General features: G+C 40.7%; 1 pseudogene; it reads right to left on the reverse strand.

Annotated features, from left to right (window-relative positions):
* Positions 1-848: 848 nt before the first annotated feature.
* Positions 849-18,706, reverse strand: LOC103122506 (uncharacterized; annotated as a pseudogene).
* Between the last annotated feature and the right edge of the window lie 482 nt (positions 18,707-19,188).

Genomic DNA, 19,188 nt, shown 5'->3' on the forward strand with positions numbered 1-19,188 from the left:
AGCTGAAAGCATTCTCACTCAGATCGGGGACTGATAGCACTGCCCACTATCACCATTACTCTTCAACACAACTTCCAATACTATGTTTAATAATAAGGTTGATGATGGGCAGCCATGTATAGTACCTGATCTGAGTGGAAATGCTCTCAATTTTTCACCACTGAGTATGATGTTGACTGTAGTTTTGCTATATATGGACTCCACTAAAGGATTTTCCATCTACTCCCATTTTTTTGTATTTTTTGAAGTGTTGTTAGATTTTGTCAAAGGCTTTCTCTGCATGTAATGAGATGATCATGTGTTTTTTTATTTTTCTTTTATTGATGTGGTTATCACAACTGATTTACGTATATTGAACAAGTCTTGCATTCCTGGGATAAATCCCACCTGGTCATGATGTACAATATTTTTGTTTTAAGTTGGAAAAACCCCTTTATTAGAGTTGAGAAATAAAATTGGAAACAAACAAATGTATTTGCTTCTTACCATATTTAATGCCCAATCCCTAATCTGAATCATCTTGACGACATTTCAGATTTTCTAATAGTCCCAACATAGCTATTCATTCCAAGGTGGTCTCAAAATTATTTTGTAGTAAAAAAAATTACAGTAATCAGTACCAAATTACAATTTATTACAGGGTAGAGATGAAGGGTTAGTTTGAAACAAGCAGTCCTTAAAAATATTAAAAGCCAATCTCTTAGAGAATTCTACTTGGGATTTTTCCTTTTCTCCTCCTCCTCCTCCTCCTCCTCCTCCTCCTTCTCTTTTTCTTCTTCTCTCTCTTTTTGTCACTCTTTTCCCCCATCTCCTGATTTTTCTTTTATTCTCTTTGTTTTTTTAAAGTACTAATCTGGGATGGAATCTGTGGAACAGAGCAGAGGTGGGTGGGCTCCTCCCTGAATGACTGAGTAAGTCTGCTTGGGTAATTCTTGTTGGGAAGAGGAGAATATAGGTACAGCCATGGTGGCCACAGCAATGTTCTGGCTCCCATCACTCATCATTGTCACTTTAGCTGTCCCTTCCTGAATCAAAGCATTAAGGCCTTCAAAGTCAGTGCATATAGTGTGTGTGCTGGTAATATAAAGTCTGGCTGCCAGAGCCTTCCTGCAGGCCCTATGAGGCTGTGGGAATTAGGGTCTGGTGCAAGGTGGCTCCATTTGCTTGGTCAGGAGTAGTCAGGAGGACTGCCAGCTGTGCATTGCAGCTGTTTTGCTAGGGCACCCTGAGGCCTGGGGAGGGGCAATCAGATTGACCTGGTACAGAATCTGCAGCCGGCTGTTCCCTGTCAGCTCCTCTGGGTTCTGAGTCATTAAGGCGGGTAGCACAATGTTCACTGCAGCAGCAGCAGCCTGGATAATGCTGTTGGCCTGGGCCACTTGATGCCCCACGATGATTTTTACTCTCCCCTCAATGAACTGGGCACCTGACTGGGCTAAAGTGGTACTTGGAGGTGCCCCACTGTGAGGGCCATGGTGGGATGCTTGCTGGAATCTATCTGAAACTGCAGCACCATGGCATTATTCTCACTGTACTCACTGTGCTGCCTCTTATAACTGCAGAGTGAGTCCTCCTGTGTGAACGAGGCCTTATAGATATCACAGTGGAAAGTCTTCTTGGCTTCAGTTTGGCCACCTGCCGGACTGCTCTGCCGGCCTTTGTCTTTCATCTCCAAGGCTCAGGTTGCTGGGCCGCTTGGTGTGGAAGCTGCAGTAATTGCATTTGAAAGGGAGCTCCCTGCAATAGATTCCAAGGCAGCCTTGCTGAAACAAGACTATATGCACTCAGAGCACTTCCCAGGGTGCTCAAATAGGTGAACCAGACTGTGCTTACAGAGGGTGGCTTTGCTGTCACCCAGGAAGTCAGAGTGCGAACTCTTGAAGTTATTCCCACTGTGCTTAATGCAGATGTGTAACTTCAGGTTCCCCTTCACAGACATTGCAGAACTTGCACTTGAAAGATGAGGGTAGGGAACGTTGGTCTACACGGTGCAAGGACTTTTCCTTTATTATTGAGGTACAGTCTTTTTAATATACTGCTGCACCTGGTTGGCTAGATTTTTTGTTCAATATTGTAGCATCTATGTTTATCAGAGATACTGGACAGTAATTTTATTTTTTGTTGTTGTTGTGTCCCTGTCTTCTTCCTTTTTTAAAATCCCCTAGGGGGACTTTTTTTGTCTGATTTACTTTTTTTTAAACTTATAAAAAGGAAATATTGACAAAACCATAGGATAAGAGGAGTACAACTCCAAACAATTCCCACCACCAGAACCCCATATCCCATCCCATCCCTTGATAGCTTTCATATTGTTTAACCCTCTGGGAGTATGGGCCCAGGATCATTATGGGATTCAGATGGAGGAAGGTCGGATTCTGTAATTGCTTCCCCACTGATCATGGGCGTTGACAGGTTTATTCATACTCCCAGCCTGCCTCTCTCTTTCCCTAGTGGGGCAGAGTGCCGGGCTGAGCTTCATTGATGGGAGACAGACGACCCAGGACTCATGGCTGGGTTGTACCGCAGTATCTCTTTATTCATGCAGGACACAGCACAATCTAAGCTGAGCTAAGCTAAACTAAAAACTAAAACAAACAATGTTGTCTTTATATATACTTCCCAAGTAGGGTGTGAACAGGATGTGACATAGAGAGGGTGGAGCGAAAAGTGACTGGTGGAAGATCAGGGTGTGACAAGGAGAGGGGGCGGAGCAGGTGAGAATTCTACCACTGAACCACCAATGCCCTGGAGGGAAGGTGGTGCTTTATGTAAATGTAAAAGTCATTTATGTAAATAGACCACAGCTTTGAGTGGGATCAAACCAATCCCTATACAGGCATACAGGTGCTTGGTTAAGCAGAAGCCAGGGGGAGCTGGCATACTACCCAACAGCAGAGCTCTGGGGAAGCAGGGCTCCAGGATAACTTGGTGGGGTCATCTGCCCAGGGAAGTCTGTTTGGCATCATGGTAGCATGTGAAACCCGATGGCTGAAAAGAGAGTTAACATATAAAGCCAAACAAGTTGTTGACAAATCATGAACTTAAAGGCTGGAATGGTACAGAAGAGTTGGGGGGGGGTCCTCCATTTTGTAAATAGCTACTAAGTGTATTTTAGTTATATTCCAAAGGACCCATGACACTACTAGTATTTTTTGTTTGTTTTTCTCCCTGAGCCTGAAATCTTATATGCAAGTGGATCCAAGTTATTGTCTGGGGAGATGATGTAATTGCTGGAAAAAGGACCAGAAAGTTGGATCAGGGAAGAGAGTAACTTCCAAATATGGGAAAGTTGTATACATATTGTTGGCTTTAAACCCCATTGGTTTGATGGGATCTGGGGCCCATATTCACCATAGAAGCCTATGTGACCTCTGCATCCCTCTAGATCTGATCTCACATCCTGTGGTCATCAGTAGGAACATTCCAGCTGCTCCTATTTCAGGACCCATCTTCCTTGGGTGGAGCATAGATTTGGTTGTTATATTTTCTTGGACTGGAGGCATTATTTGGATAACTGATATTGGTTAAACTTCAATCCTTGCTTCAGTTACTATTGTAATTTCCAAGGGTGGTAATTTGTCATAAAGGTATTTAGTATAGTGTGATTTGTACTCAAAAGACAACAACTGATGAACAACAGAACATAAAAATAAAAAACATATTAATAAAAAAATGGTTAAACCAAGAGCAAATAAAACTGCTACTACAATGAATGAAGACAAGAGCCCAGAAGAAACTACAAATCAGCCAGAAGTAACCACAGATAAGAAAAGTATGCAAGCAATAATAAACTTATTAATCACAGAAATGAAAACAACTTTGGAGGAAAGGGCTAGCAGTATTAGGGAAACAACTGATGAGACCCACAAGGAAAATACTAACTACATTGAGGTAATTAGAGAACTGAAAGCTGAAATAGCTGAACTGAAGAAAGTAGGTGAGGGAAGGGAAAGAAGACTAACAGAAGCAGAAAACAGAATTAGCCAGACAGAGGATGAGCTAGTGGAAACTAAGAAAGAGGTGAAAGAGCTCAAAAAGAGATTGAGAGACACTGACAACAACAACAGAAACATATGGGATGATCTCAAAAGGAGTAACATTCTTATAATTGGCCTGCCAGAGGAAGAAAGAGAGGAAGGGGAAGTAAACATTCTAGAGGAAATTATAAAAGAAAACTTCCCATACCTGAACAACAGAAAGGACATTAATATTCAAGAGTCCCAGTGAGTCCCAAACAGAGTCAATCTAGACCTGAAGACACCAAGACACATCATAGTTACAAGGAAAAGAAGTGAGGATAAAGAAAGGATCCTAAATGCTGCAAGAGAGAAACAAAAAATCACATAAAGCGGAAAACCCATAAGACTATCAGCAGACTCTTCACTCAAACTCTAAAAGCCAGAAGAGAATGGCAAGCTATCTATAGAGCCCTGAATGAAAAAGGATTTCAACCATGGATAATATATCCTGCTAGACTATCATTCAAACTAGATGGAGGGATCAAAACCTTCTTAGACAGACAACAGTTAAAGGAGGCAACCATTACCAAGCCTGCCCTGAAAGAGATTCTAAAAGACCTCCTATAAACAAGAACATCACTATAATAGTTGCAATATATCAGAACAAATAAAAAACTGTTTAATAATGGCACTACAATACATTAAATCAATAATAACAGTAAATGTCAATGGCTTAAACTCACTCATCAAAAGGCACAGAGTGGGAGGATGAATCAGAAAACATAACCCAAATACTTAGAGGAAAACATTGGTGGAACACTTTCCCACCTAAACCTCTAGGGCATCATTGATGAAACAAACCCAATTGCAAGGAAGAATAAAGCAGAAACAAACCAATGGGACTACAACAAATAGAAAAACTTCTGCACAGCCAAAGAAACTGTCACACAGAGACCCCTCACAGAATGGTAGAAGATCTTCACATGCCATACATCAGACAAGAGACTAATCACCAAAATATACAAAGAGCTCAGCAAACTTAGCACCAACAAAGCAAATGACCCCATCCAAAAATGGGCAGAGGATATGAACAAAACATTCACCTCAGAGGAGATCCAAAAGGCTAACAAACATATGAAAAATTGATCCAGGTCGCTGATTGTCAGAGAAATGCAAATTAAGATAACACTGAGACACCACCTCACTCCTGTGAGAATGGCATACATCAAAAAGAACAGCAGCAACAAATGTTGGAGAGGCTGTGGGGACAGAGGAACCCTTCTGCACTGCTGGTGGGAATGGAAATTGCTCCAGCCTCTGTGGAGAGCAGTCTGGAGAACTCTCAGAAGGCTAGACATGGACCTTCCATATGATCCAGTAATTCCTCTCCTGGGGATATACCTCAAGGATTCCATAATGCCCAATCAAAAAGATATGTGTACCTATGTTAATAGCAGCACAATTCATAATAACTAAAACCTGGAAGCAACCCAGATGCCCAACAACAGATGAGTGGCTGAGAAAGCTGTGGTATATATACACAATGGAATACTATGCAGCTATTAAGAACAATGAACCCACCTTAGCTGACCCATCTTGGATGGAGCTAGAAGGAATTATGTTAAGTGAGCTAAATCAGAAAGATAAGGATTAGTATGAGATGATCCCACTTATCAACAGAAGTTGAGAAAGAAGAACAGAAAGGGAAACTAAAAGCAAGATCTGATTAAATCAAGTGTAGGGCACCAAAGTAAAAACCCTGTGGTGAGGGGGAGGGTGGACATTCGGCTTCCCGGGGCTGTAGGGGGTGGTGGTGGTAGGGATGGGTGGGTGGGATTGGATTGGGATTTTGGTGGTGGGAATGGTGTTTATGTACACTCCTATTAAAGTGTAGTCATATAAATCATTAATTAATATGAGAGGGGAAAAATAGATTGTATGTCTCAAACTTTTTAAAACACAGAATGAGTCTTTTTAATACATAGGCTGAGTCTTTGACATGCTGACTCTCTCAAAAGTCTAGACCAGGTAGAACAGAAGCCACCAGTGGCACAGCTATATACAGGATGGTGGGTATTATACAGCAAATCCTAACAAAGGGACTTCTCAAAGTTAACCCAATTACCAAATAATGTGATAATAACAATAACTATCCATTGTCTTCTTGAACCCTAAAACAACAGGAACCTCACATTTCCACTATAGAGCCTATATTTCCCCCAGTCCTGGAACCTTAAGGTGGGGTGCAGTTTCCTGCATGCTTCTCTCAATTCATATCAAATATTGCATCCAATAATCACAACCTAATCAACCCAATGAGTGCCACCCCAGCATGCTTCATTTCAGACTGTGTCCGGAGACTTCAGGTGTGGAATGACAACCCTTCAGCTTCATCACTCGGGTGAGACCTTTCCTTTCATAGTATTCTCTAATTCCATTCCAGGTGGTCCACTTCCTAATAAAGTCCCCAAACCTAGACATAGACCAGGTACCCTGAGATAGAGCATATGTTCACACGTGTCCATAAACCAGGGCAAAATATATACCTGAAAGCAGAAATACATAATAGTCTGCAGTGACTACCCCCCAATATTTCATCTGTACTATTCCAGCCTTTAGGTCCATGATTGTTCAACAATTTGTTTGGCTTTGTATGTTAACTCTCTTTTCAGCCACCAGGTTCCAGATGCCAGCGTGATGCCAACCAGACTTCCCTGGACTGATGACCCCACCAATGTGTCCTGGAGCTCAGCTTCCCCAGAGACCTACCCTACTAAGGAAAGAGAGAGGCAGACTGGGAGTGTGGATTGACCAGTCAATGCCCATGTTCAGTGGGAAAGCAATTACAGAAGCCAGACCTTCCACCTTCCGCAACTGACAACGACCCTGGGTCCATACTCCCAGAGGGATAGAGAATGGGAAAGTTATCAGGGGAGGGGATGGCATATGGAGATCGGGTGGTGGGAACTGTGTTGTACCCCTCCTATCCTACGGTTTTGTTAATGTCTCCTTTCTTAAATAAATAAATAAATAAAATAAGTCTTAAGGATATTCTTAATGGCGGGTATCTAAGTCACTTAGCTTTTAATTATTCCAAAATTCCTAGCTTTCTTCTACCCTAAAATCCCTAATTTCATCTGCTCTAATTCTACTTTTTGGTTCCTGTTCACTAACCATTTTTGTCTCCTATTAGGTCATGGACAGCTTCCAGACACCAACTTACAGATGCTACCAAGCATGACTCCATCCCAACTTCTCTGGGCAGACAACCTCACTAATGTGTCCTGGACCCTTGCATCTCCAGAGCTCTGGTCCACTAGGGGGAGATAGAAACGGACTGGGGGTTGGGATCAACCTGTCAAGACCCATGCTCAGTGGAGAAGCAGCTACAGAAGCCTCCCCATAAACAACCTTGATCCATACTCCCAGCAGGGGAGAAGTGATAGGATAAAGAATATAAGAAGGCTCTGAACTTCAGCTCCAACAGCACCCAGAGAGAGAGAAGGAAGAGAGGGACATATGTAGGTAACTACAATGTTATAAATGGCTTAAAGGAGAAGAGAGGATTGAGTCAGAAAAAGGGGTAACTATGTATAAATGTGGACAGATAGTTGTAGAGAAGATGGTTGGCCCATGTCTATAACTTTAGAGGAACTGCGGTGGATTGCAGTGAGGAGAGTGAAGATTCAGAACTCTAGTGGTGGGAATGGTATGGATTAAACCCTTGTTGACATGTAATTCTGTAATATAAAAAAATTAATAAGTAGATTAAAATATTTTTAGAAAAGTTATGTGAAAAAATATTTTTTAAAAAATTCCAAAAGGTTGGGAACAAGACATCAGTTGTCTAATCATTGTCAACAGCTCCTGATGACTATTTATTTATTGCTTGAAGGGATGGAACATTTTTTTCCCAGAGCACTACTCAGCTCTGGTGTGTTGGGTATTGACCCTAAGGTATTTGGTGTCTCAGACATAAAACTCTTTTTGCATAACCATTATGCTATCTCTTCAGCCCAGGAATGGGCCTCTTAGGCAGACTCAGTGACTAAGAAATGTGACAAGTGTGGAAAATAGAATGGGGTTTCCTCTTAGATGATCTAAGGGTGATGAATTTGTCTAGAATGCAATTGCAGAAGCACACTGGCAAATAAATAATTTCCTAATTGCCAAGGCAATTCCAATTTAACTGGGGTTACATAAAAGAAAGTTTAATTTATTAGGAGTTGACTGACAAGAGAAATTTATTTAACTTCCTAATTGCACTGGGGAACAGTTACTTATGTGTTGTTTAAGTTTCGGGGGCACCGGCAGGCCAGGCTAGCTTCACAGTGGTGAACAGAGACCCGCGGACACACGGCTGGGCCGGGAAGCTGTATTTCTTTATTCACAAACAACGATTCATAAACTAACCAAAACTAATCACCACACAGATCTCTCCTGCATCCTTCTCCTCACGTGGCTGCGCCAAGAACTCTGGAACTCTGTAGGGGTTCCGGGGGCGGGGACAAGACAGCCTGCGAAACTAGCAGGGCTAAACCACAATCTCCTAGAGGTGGGGGGAAGGGGACCAAACCAATATGAAGAATACCAACATATTCCCCCTTTTCTTTTTAACTAAATGACCACAGTATCAGGGGTGTGGGGTGAACAGAAACCTATATCGTACAGGCATTTTCAAAAAAGAAACTGGCACAAACATGGAGGAACATGTAAGCAAGCAACAAGAAACAGTGTGCTGCCAAGGGAAGGCCTGAGGGGGGCGTTTTTGCCTCTGTGGGCAAAGCTGTATCAGCTAAAGAACCTTTGCTGAAAATTAATCCAGGCTGGAAAGGGACCTCTATACTATTAAAGATCTCTAAAACTATCTAACTGGGCAACACTGAATCAAAGTTCAGGACAGTCTACTTCTGAACACAAACCAACAATTTGAGTGGTGATGAAAGCAGTGCTACTCTAAAATTAGCATTGTCAATTACTACAGTGTGCCAAGAAAAGGTACAGCTAGTAGAGCCTAGGGTACTGGGTATAGGTGTACACATGTCCATAAACAAGGGACTATCATGTACCTCAAAGTAAAGTGCTTAATAGCCCTCTGTGATTAGACTTAAACCTAATAAGTCTGGGATCCTAGTAGAAGGGTCTGAAGAAGGCATCATAAATTCTCTAAACAATTAGACTTAGACCTAATAAGCTTGGAAATGTAGTAGAAAGGCCCAAAGAAGGCAGAACATATAAACCTAATACCAGGTTGGATACAACAAATGACAATCAATATTTTAACAACTGGGAGAAATTCTAAGCTCATCAGATAAAGAAAGGACCACAAAAGCTAGATTAGGGCAAGAGACTGCCCCACTTAGTATTGGTCTTTTTGGTTAATACCAGACCACTCCATCATCTGGGGCTCTAGTTAGAAAAATCCTTGTATTCTCACATAAATATAATGGACCTAGACCTCAAATAAATCCTTCTCTCCACATCACTGGTCACTTCCATGAAGAACGTCAGCATAGGCCCTCTTGTGGGCCACTCTAAGAACTTATCCTCACTATAAAGTTGCAATGGTAGGGATTACATCACTCTTCAAAGGGAGGCTGGGTCATCCTACGCTGCCACATAGGAACACTGGTCCTGAAATAAGGGCATCTAGAATATTCCTAGCTGTGACCATAAACTGTGAATTCAGAATGACAGGGATTCAGAGGTTAAACAGGCTCCTATACTAAATATGAATATATATGGGTCCTGGGTCAGGTTGATGAGGTAAACAGTTACTTTTATTTATAAATTTTCTTCAAGTTTTGAAACTACTTTCTGCCTTAATCCAACTATATAGCCTTATTCTCAACTCTGAAACCATCTTCCCAGACAATATTTTTTGTCTACCTCCATGCTAGATATCAAACTCAAGCAAAAACTACAAAAGTCATGGGCCCCTAAATAGACTTTCTCACTTCTTTCCACCCAAAGACCCCTATTATCATCTGCTCTATTCCTGCTTTTTGGTTCCTGTTCATTAATCATTTTGTCCTGTTTTATATCTTACTACCTTTCATCCACCAAGTTGCAGATGCTATTATGATTCCATCCTGACTTCCTTAGGCAGATGACCTCACCAATATGTCTTGGAACCTCACTTCTCCAGAACCCTAACCAACTAGGGAAAGATAGAAACAGGCTGGAGTTTTGGATGTACCTGCCAATGCAATGTCTAGTGGAGAAGCAATTAAAGAAGCCAGACTTTCCACTCTGCAACCCATAAAGATCTTTGGTCCATACTCTCAGAAGGAGAGAAATGATAGGGAAGATGGCCGGAGAGCTCTGAACTCCAATTCTCTCAGGACCTAAAGAAAAAAAAGGAAGGACATTCAGAAGTAGTAATAGGTGTAGGTATGACTTAGAAAGGAAGAGAGGGCAGGACCATAGTAAAAATGGGAAAACGTGTTAAATTATAGACAGTTACAGATATAATAGTCAACTCATATGTGCAACCTTGGGAGAACTATTATAGTTTCCAATGGAAGGAATAAGAATACAGAACTCTGGTGATGGGAAAAATGCAGAATTATGCCCCTGTTATCTCATAATTTTGTAAATCAATATTAAATCACTAAAAAAATTTTTTAAAGGGGGGCTGGGTGGTGATGCACCTGGTGAAAGCACACATTACAGTGTACAAAGACCCAGGTTCAAGCTCCTGGTCTCCACTGCAGGAGAGAAACTTCATGAGTAGTGGAGCAGGGATGCAGGTGTCTCTCTGTCTCTTTCTCTCCCCTACCCTTATCAATTTTTATGTTTCTAATAAATAAATAAATATTAAAAATAAATAAATTATTTTTTTTTAAGTAAGAAAAGGTACAGTCAAATATTTTATAGATCACTTTCCACACTAACACAAAATTACCTCTAAATCCCCTTTGCCCACATTCACCACATTCAGTTTTGACTGATATTAGCTTAATTAAGAAAGATGTGATGGTTATACAACACTGCAACCATATTAATGTACACTCAAAAATGGCTAACTGGTAAACACTGTGTTAGGTTTATTTTATTATGATATAAGCAAAGAATGAATGTTAAGGGCTAGGAAGATAACATAGTGTAACACATAAGCTATGCACATGAGAGTTCCCAGGGTCAACTTCCCTGAAAGGTATTATGGCCATTAAAAGGAAAAAAATAGTAATAGGAAAAAAATAGTAACAGGAAAAAAGTAGTGGTGTATCCAGTTGAGCATGTAAGTTATTATGTTCAAGGACTTGGGTTCAAACTCCCGATCCCTACCTATATGGAAAAGCTTCACAAATGGTGAAGAAGGTCCACAGATATTTCTCTTTCTATCTCACTCTCTATTTCCAATTCAATTTCCTTCGGTCCTTTCAGATAAAATAAAAAGGAGAAAGTGGTCACTGGAGCACAGAATCATCATGCAAGTCCTTAGCCCCAGTGATAACCCTGCTGTCAATAAAAATATAGTTAAGATAAAGGAGTGGTATATATATGATATATTTTGATGCACTGAATTTTACACTTGTACAGGTACAATGGTATCTCATTATTTGCTATTAATTGTTTCCAAAAGGCAGAAAGAGTGAGAGACACAAATGCCAAGTACTGATTTTTTTTTTTTAATATGGAAAGTCTTTTAAAAATGAAATAGTCTGTTTCTGAACCCACAGATTTTATTTGGGCTACATCTCAGGCTGGGCTCATCCTTGGGGAGACTGCTACCTTATCAATGTTGCCCTGGAAACAGTGGGTATGCACCAGGGAGACATGTTCCTATGTCTTTCTTTTTCTTTTCTTTCCATTTCTTTATTGGGGAATTAATGTTTTACATTTGACAGTAAATACAATAGTTTGTGCATGCATAACATTTCAGCTCTTAGTGTCTAATCCTTAACCAGCTCCACTTGGGTCCAGGTACTATGCCCACAGCACTTCACAGTGCCCAGTCTGCTACCCCGTGCCACCCTGGTGTCACCACCTAGAGAGAAAAAGGGGACTCCCCACCCAAGTGACAAGCAAGCATCAGGTCTACAGAAGCATTTTTCCATGTTGAAATGTATCAGTCACTGAATTTGATGAGTTTTGAAGCTGACAAGGGCCAAAGTATGACAGTATATCAAATATATAATTATTTTTAATATGATGCATACATATACAAATAAAAATATAAGTATATATAAATGTACAATAATTTAACCCATAAACTTATTAAATATGAAATGCTTTAATTCCATTTGTTTATTATACAAACTAAAAAAAAAAAGTGAGAGAAACAGGGAGTCGGGCTGTAGCGCAGAGGGTTAAGCACAGGTGGTGCCACACAAAGCATAAGGACCGGCGTAAGGATCCCGGTTCGAGTCCACCTGCAGGGGAATCGCTTCACAAGTGGTGAAGCAGGTCTGCAGGTGTCTGTCTTTCTCTCCCCCTCTGTCTTCCCCTCCTCTTTCCGTTTCTCTCTGTCCTATCCAACAACAACAATAATAACTACAACAATAAAACAAGGGCAATGAAAGGGAATAAATAAATAAATTTAAAGAAAAAGAGAGAAACAGAGACCAGAATGCTTTGAATGGTGTGGAAGGAATTACCTGAGCAGACAAGAATATAATATGCTACAAGAGACTTCTGAAGTGCTTGGCCTAGCATGTGAACACACTTGTTTTTATCTAGAGAAGAGACAGAGGTGCAGAGAGAGTGAAATATATCACAATACTGAAGCTCCCTTCGATCTGGTGGTAGGGGATAAGCTTGAACCTGTGGTGCATACATGGCAAAGCAACACACTATCCAGGTGAATTATTTCACCAGTTCGTGAGTGCATTTTTATTCTGGGGGATTCTCAAGATGAATGCTGAAGGAACAGTGGTAGGTACACCCTCATCTACTCTCTGACATTCAGAAAATTGACTCAAATTCATGCAGTAAAATGTTCATATCCAAAAGCCTAATTTTTTATTAGTGATTTAATAATGATTAACAAGATTGTAGCATAAGAGCAGTACAATTCCATACAATTCCCACCCCCAGAGTTCAGTGTCCCATCCCCTCCATTAGAAACTTCCTTATTCTTTATCCCTCAAGGATATGGACCAACATTCTTTCTGGTATGCAGAAGGCAGGAGGTCAGACTTCTGTAATTACTTCTCCACTGAACATGGATATTGTCATGTCAGTCCATACTCCCAAACTGTTTCTATTTTTCCCTCATGGGATAGGACTCTGGAGAGGTGAGGCTCCAGGACACAGTGGTGAGGTCATTTGCCCAGGGAAGTCAGGTTGGCATCATGGTAGCATTTGCTATTTTGTGGCTGAAAAGCATTAAGATATAAAGCAGAACAAATTGTTTAGTAATCAGGAACCTAAAGGTACAAATAGAGCAGATGAGACTAAAAGTCTTTGTGTGGAAAGAAGCTAGGAAGTCTACTTTAGGTATATTATAAGGGGCCCATGACCTCACTAATTTTTGTCTAAGCCCAACAGCTAATATGCAGGTGGGCTAAAAGTATAGTCTGGGAAGATGGTATCAGAATTGAGAATATGACTTGAAAGATGGGTCAGGGCAGAAAGCAGCTCTCAAATAACGGGAAAGTATATAAATATTGTGAACTGTAAATCCCACTGATGTGCCACCCTATGGCCCATATCCATTCATATTTAGTACAGGAGCCTGTGTAACCTCAGCAGCCCTGTCAGTCTGAGCTCCCATTGCATGGTCATAGCTGGGAACATTCTAAGCTGCACTCATTTCAGGACCAGTCTTCCTAAAGTGGCAGAGTATGTTGACCCAGTCTCCCTTTGGAGAGTGGGGCAGTTCCTACCATTATTGTTCCACATTGAGGGCAAGGTCCTATAGAGGCCCACAAAAGGATTTATGATGTTGTTCCTGTTGGAGATAACCAGTGATGGAGGCGAGAGGGACCTATGAGAGGTCTAGGCCTATCATGTCTATGTGAGAATCCCAGGATTCCCTCACTAGGGCCTTGGGTGATGGGGTGGCCTACTAGTAACAAAGAGAACTATTATTAAAGTATATTGGTCTCTTGCCCTTACTCAGCTTTTGTAGTCCTTACTTTATCTGACAATGTTAGCCTTAGAGTGATTGAGATATGTGCATTAAGAAGTAGGAAAGAGGGGTATCTATCTCTAAGTAGAAACTATTTGATTAGGTACTTTATGGTGTCTTTTTTTTAGGTCTTTCTATTTGCTTGCTGCACTTATTGAGTCTAAGTCTACTCACTGCAGACTATTGTGCACTTTCACTTTAAGGTATATGTTTTCTTTTATGGACAGATGTGCATATGTGCCCTATCTTTTGGGCCCTGGTCTATACCTAGGTTCTGTGGTTTTGTTAGGAAGTGCACCACCTGAATTGTAATTAAGGAGTCATATGAGCTAAAAAGTTCTCACCAGAGTATTGGAGCTGAAGGGTTGACATCCCAGGCCTGGCATCTCTGGACACAGTCCAAACTGAAACAAGTTGAGGTGGCAATGTTGCATTGATTTGGCTGAGATCAGCAGATGCAGTACCAAATAGTATGGATCAAGAGAAGCATGAAGAAAAATGAGCAAAGCCCCAGAGGATTTCTAGGATTAAGAAATATGGATTTTACAGAGAGTGAGAAAGGCTCCTTGCTGCGTTAGAGTTTAAGATGATAATAGATAAGTATTATTATAACCAAGTTATTTGGGAACTTGGTTTAGTTTGAAGATCCCATGGTTAGGTTTTACTGTATCACACATGACCTTACCTCTTTAGGGAGGAACCCAAAGATGTAGATACAGCTAGAGTCACTCTTCAAGGATCAGCCACACAGAAATGGAACTGCTAGATCATAAGGTATTTCTATGTGTTTTTTTTTTAGGAAGTTCCATATTGTTTCTGTTTTCCACACTAGCTGAACTAACTTCCATTCCTACCAACACAAGTGTTTATTTTTCTCAGCAACCACACCAGCACTTGCTATAACATGTCTTTGATGACAACCATTCTTTTTTAAAATTTTTATTTATAAAATGGAAATATTGATAAGGCAATAGGATAAGAGGGGTACATTTCTACACAGTTCCCACCACCAGAACTCCGTATCCAGTCCCTTCCCTTGATAGCGTGCCTATTCTTTATCCCACTGATGACAGCCATTCTAACAGGTGAGGTGATTGTTCATTGTGGTTGTCCCTGATTACAAGTAAAATTAAGCAACTTTCTCATGTGCCTGTTGGCCATTTCTTTAAAAAATATTTTTATTATATTATATACTTTAGATAGACAAACAAATTAAGAGGCAAAAGGGAAGATACAGAGGGAGATAGAGTGAGTTGCAAGACCACTTGTGAAGCTTCCCACCTGCAGCTGTGGACCGGGGGCTGGAGTCAGGGTCCTGTGCATTGTAATGCATACACTCTACCAGACTGCCACCACCATCCTCTGCTTGTTGACTATTTGTTTTTTTTTAAGTTCTATTTTAATAACCTCTAATTTTCTTTTTAATATTTATTTTCCCTTTTGTTACCCTTTTTGTTTTCTTAATTGTTGTAGTTATTACTATTGTTGTTATTGACGATGTTGTTGTTGGATAGGACAGAGAAAAATGGAGAGAGGATAGGAAGACAGAAAAGGGGAGAGAAAGACAGACACCTGCAGACCTGATTCACTGCCTGTGAAGTGACCCCCCTGCAGGTGGGGAGCCGGGGGCTTGAACCAGGATCCTTCTGCCGGTCCTTGCACTTTGGGCCACATGCACTTAACCCGCTGTGCTACTGCCAAACTCCCAATATCCTCTAATTTTTAAAATTATCTTTTATTTACTTATTGGCTAGAGACAGAAATCAGAGGGGAGTGAGAAACAGAGAGGAAGAGAGACAGAGAAACACCTGCAGCCCTGCTTCACCACTCACAAAGATATCCCCCTGCAGGTGAGGACCAGGGCCTCAAATGTGGGTCCTTGTGCATTGTAACATGTGCACTCAGCCAGGTGCACCACCACCTGCTCTCCTGTGGACCATTTGTATATCTTCTTGGAATACTGTCTATCCAGTTCCTCTGCCCATTTTTAAAATCAATTGTTGATCTGCTTGCTTGTTATTGCATTGTGTGAATTCCTTATATCGATATATATTTTGAAAATACTTTCCCTTACTAGGTAGGTTAATTTTCATTTTACTGATGGTTTTAAGGGATAATCTTGGGAGTAGGGCAATAGCACAGTGGCTTAAGTGCATGTTGCGCAAAGCACAAAAACCGGAGTAAGGATCCTGGTTTGAGGCCCTGGCTCCCCACCTTCAGGGGAGTCACTTCATAAGCAGTGAAGTAGGTCTGCAAGTGTCTCTCTTTCTCTCTCCCTCTCTGTCTTCCCCTCCTCTCTCCATTTCTCTCTCTCCTATCCAACAATGACAACAACAATAAAACAACAAGGGCAACAAAAGAGAATAAATATTTTTAAAAAGAGATAATCGTAACATAATTTGTAGCATAGATTTTCTTTTGTTGTTGCAAAATCATGGAACTCTAGCACTTTTCAAGCAATCTGGGACTTAAATGAATAAGGTATCGTGTTCTCTACTGTCACAAAACACAAATTCCCTGATGATCAGGACTGGTTTTATATGCTGTTTTTAGTTTTTCTTCTTGTTATGGCTGCTTCAAGGGTTGTGGTACAAATTCTTAATAGAGAAACTATATTTTTCCCCCTAAAAACTCAACAGCAAGGATTAAGAATCAGAATTGTTACTGCAGCTAACTCTGGGTTTATTCTTCAAGTGAGACAAATGAGTCTCACCTGGACTGATTAGGACGCACGATCCAAAAAGCAAATCACAGAACCAGGTGCTAAAAAAGGATCTAATTCCTGCTCCAGAGAGCTGCAGGTTGGTTTCTCTTTTATCACAAGATCTAGCAGCAAGATCTTTAATCTTCCTTTAATGCATCCTTAGTACACAAGAGAATTACAAGGAAACTGTGGGGACCAGAAGAGAAAACTAATGTCTCTGTAGCTGAGGCTCAGGCTGTTAAGTGACCAGAGAGTTGTATCTGCTTACTCATTTCCTCTCCCTTGACCCTGGATATATGGCCACATGGGTCAGAAATGAACAGTAAGTGTACACCCTAAGAGGATGTTCTGGTTTCTGGGACAGAGATTTACATTATAGCAGCTTCTACTTCCAAGTCCACATTGCTGCCACACAGTGGAAATAAGGAGACCTGGTCAGTTCTGGATCTCACCACCTCACCTGTTGAGGTACCTCTGTTACCTCAACACACCCCACAGCTAGGATGTTGTAAAGACTGGGGAGAAAAAGGGTGGGAGTATATTGAGCAGTGCAAAGTGCTTTCTAAACATAATTAGTTTTATCTGACACGAGAAAAATGTGAAACTTAAAATGTGAAGGGCCAGGAGAGAGCTCAGCCACAGAGAACAAGATTGTCATATCTGAGGCCCCAGGTTCACTATCTGGCACTACACATGCCAGAGTTGAATGCTACTCTGCTTCTTTCATACAAAAATGTACATGTTAGAGAAACATGAGCGATTGAGATATGAACTAACTACCCCTTGTGAGAAGTTTGAAATGTACCTCAACTTACAAATCACCTTAATTTTGTATAACAGAGATTTTCTTTCTACAAGGGGTTATGAATGCCAGGACTTTATATCTAACTTCATTGATTTGTTTTCCTTTGCCTAACTATTCTATTGGGGGAAATTATATGGGATATCAGAAAGAAAAGAAAAAAGATCTAATACCACTACTTAGCAGGTTGTTAACTAAACCAAGGCTGTGATAATGAAGGAAAACAGCATAAAGAAAAATATATAATGATGTGTAACTAGAGTAAAAAGATTTTATTGGCAAGTCAGTCTGAGTCTACTAAGACCTTGGCACTATCTTTCATCAAGATGTCACACTATTTTCAATGACTTTTTATGGACTTTCCCCAAATTAAAATAGCAATAAAAGTTACATTAATGCCTACACAGACATGTAAATATTGTTTAGTGATATTATAATATTTTAAGTCTTTTGCATAATCGGATTAAGTGACATGAACATGTAACTCCAGAGCTACTGTCATCCCAGGAAAGAGACCAACATTAGCAAACAAATTAATTCCTGGGTAAACCAGAGAGAAAGGAGTTAAGGCTTTGATCTGAGACTTATGTTCACACCATCTCCCAGTTAAGTTAAAGTAATATCCTCCTGAAGTGAAACCAGGATGTACATTACATTACACCCCTTGCATTACTGATAACTGTTCTTTCGAAGGAGACATGCTCTTGAAGTTGCTGGCCTGCTTTGAGAGGAAAAGCACATTGAGCGAGTGTGGGGAAAACTTGGCACTCCATTTTAAAGCAGTCTGCCACTTCCCCTTCATGACTTTCAGAAAATGACTTCAGCACCTTGAGCAGGGGGCTACCTTTCCTACTGTAATAATGGCTATTATGTCTATCAGTCATGCAGAGGTGTCATGAAATTTAATTTATTAGTTAATGTTTGTGTAACACTCTGCACCTCTTAGATGAAAGGTGTTACAGAAATGCTAAGCAGCTATATATTATCTAAACATCTGCCTCCTCAACACAGCTATCTGGAAAGTATGCATTGCTTCAGCACAAATGTTTTCTCCAAAAATGGATAGTATTGCCCAGGTCTTTCTCAGTTTATAAATCATGGCCTTCATCTTCAAGTATAGGGGATCTCAGTGAAGAACTTACCTGTACAGTTTTCTTTTCCATCTTGTCCCTATAATTGTCACTGCAAGTGTTACTCGTGTGTGTTACATGCAACTACCAACAGATCTTGCCCTTTTTCTTCCCATACCTGCCTCCTTCATTATTTATTCCAAAAAGTCACTGTAGTTTTACTTTTCCTTTGATGCTTAATTTTATGCATTAGCATGTTACATCTGATCTAATGAATTATGTTTTAAAATTGGCAATAAAACCAAGAGAAGGGAGCCGGGCGGTAGCACAGCGGGCTAAGTGCATGTGGTGCAAAGAGCAAGGACCGATGTAAGGATCCCGGTTTGAGCCCCCGGCTCCCCACCTGCAGGGGGGGGGGTCGCTTCACAGGCGGTGAAGCAGGTCTGTAGGTGTCTTTCTCTCCCCCTCTGTCTTCCCCTCCTATTTCTATCTCTCTCTGTCCTATCTAACAACGACAAATGACAACAACAACAATAATAAAGACAACAACGAAAACAAGGGCAACAAAAGGGAAA

Source organism: Erinaceus europaeus, chromosome 16 (assembly GCF_950295315.1).
Source record: "Erinaceus europaeus chromosome 16, mEriEur2.1, whole genome shotgun sequence".
NCBI classification, from domain to species: Eukaryota; Metazoa; Chordata; class Mammalia; order Eulipotyphla; family Erinaceidae; genus Erinaceus; species Erinaceus europaeus.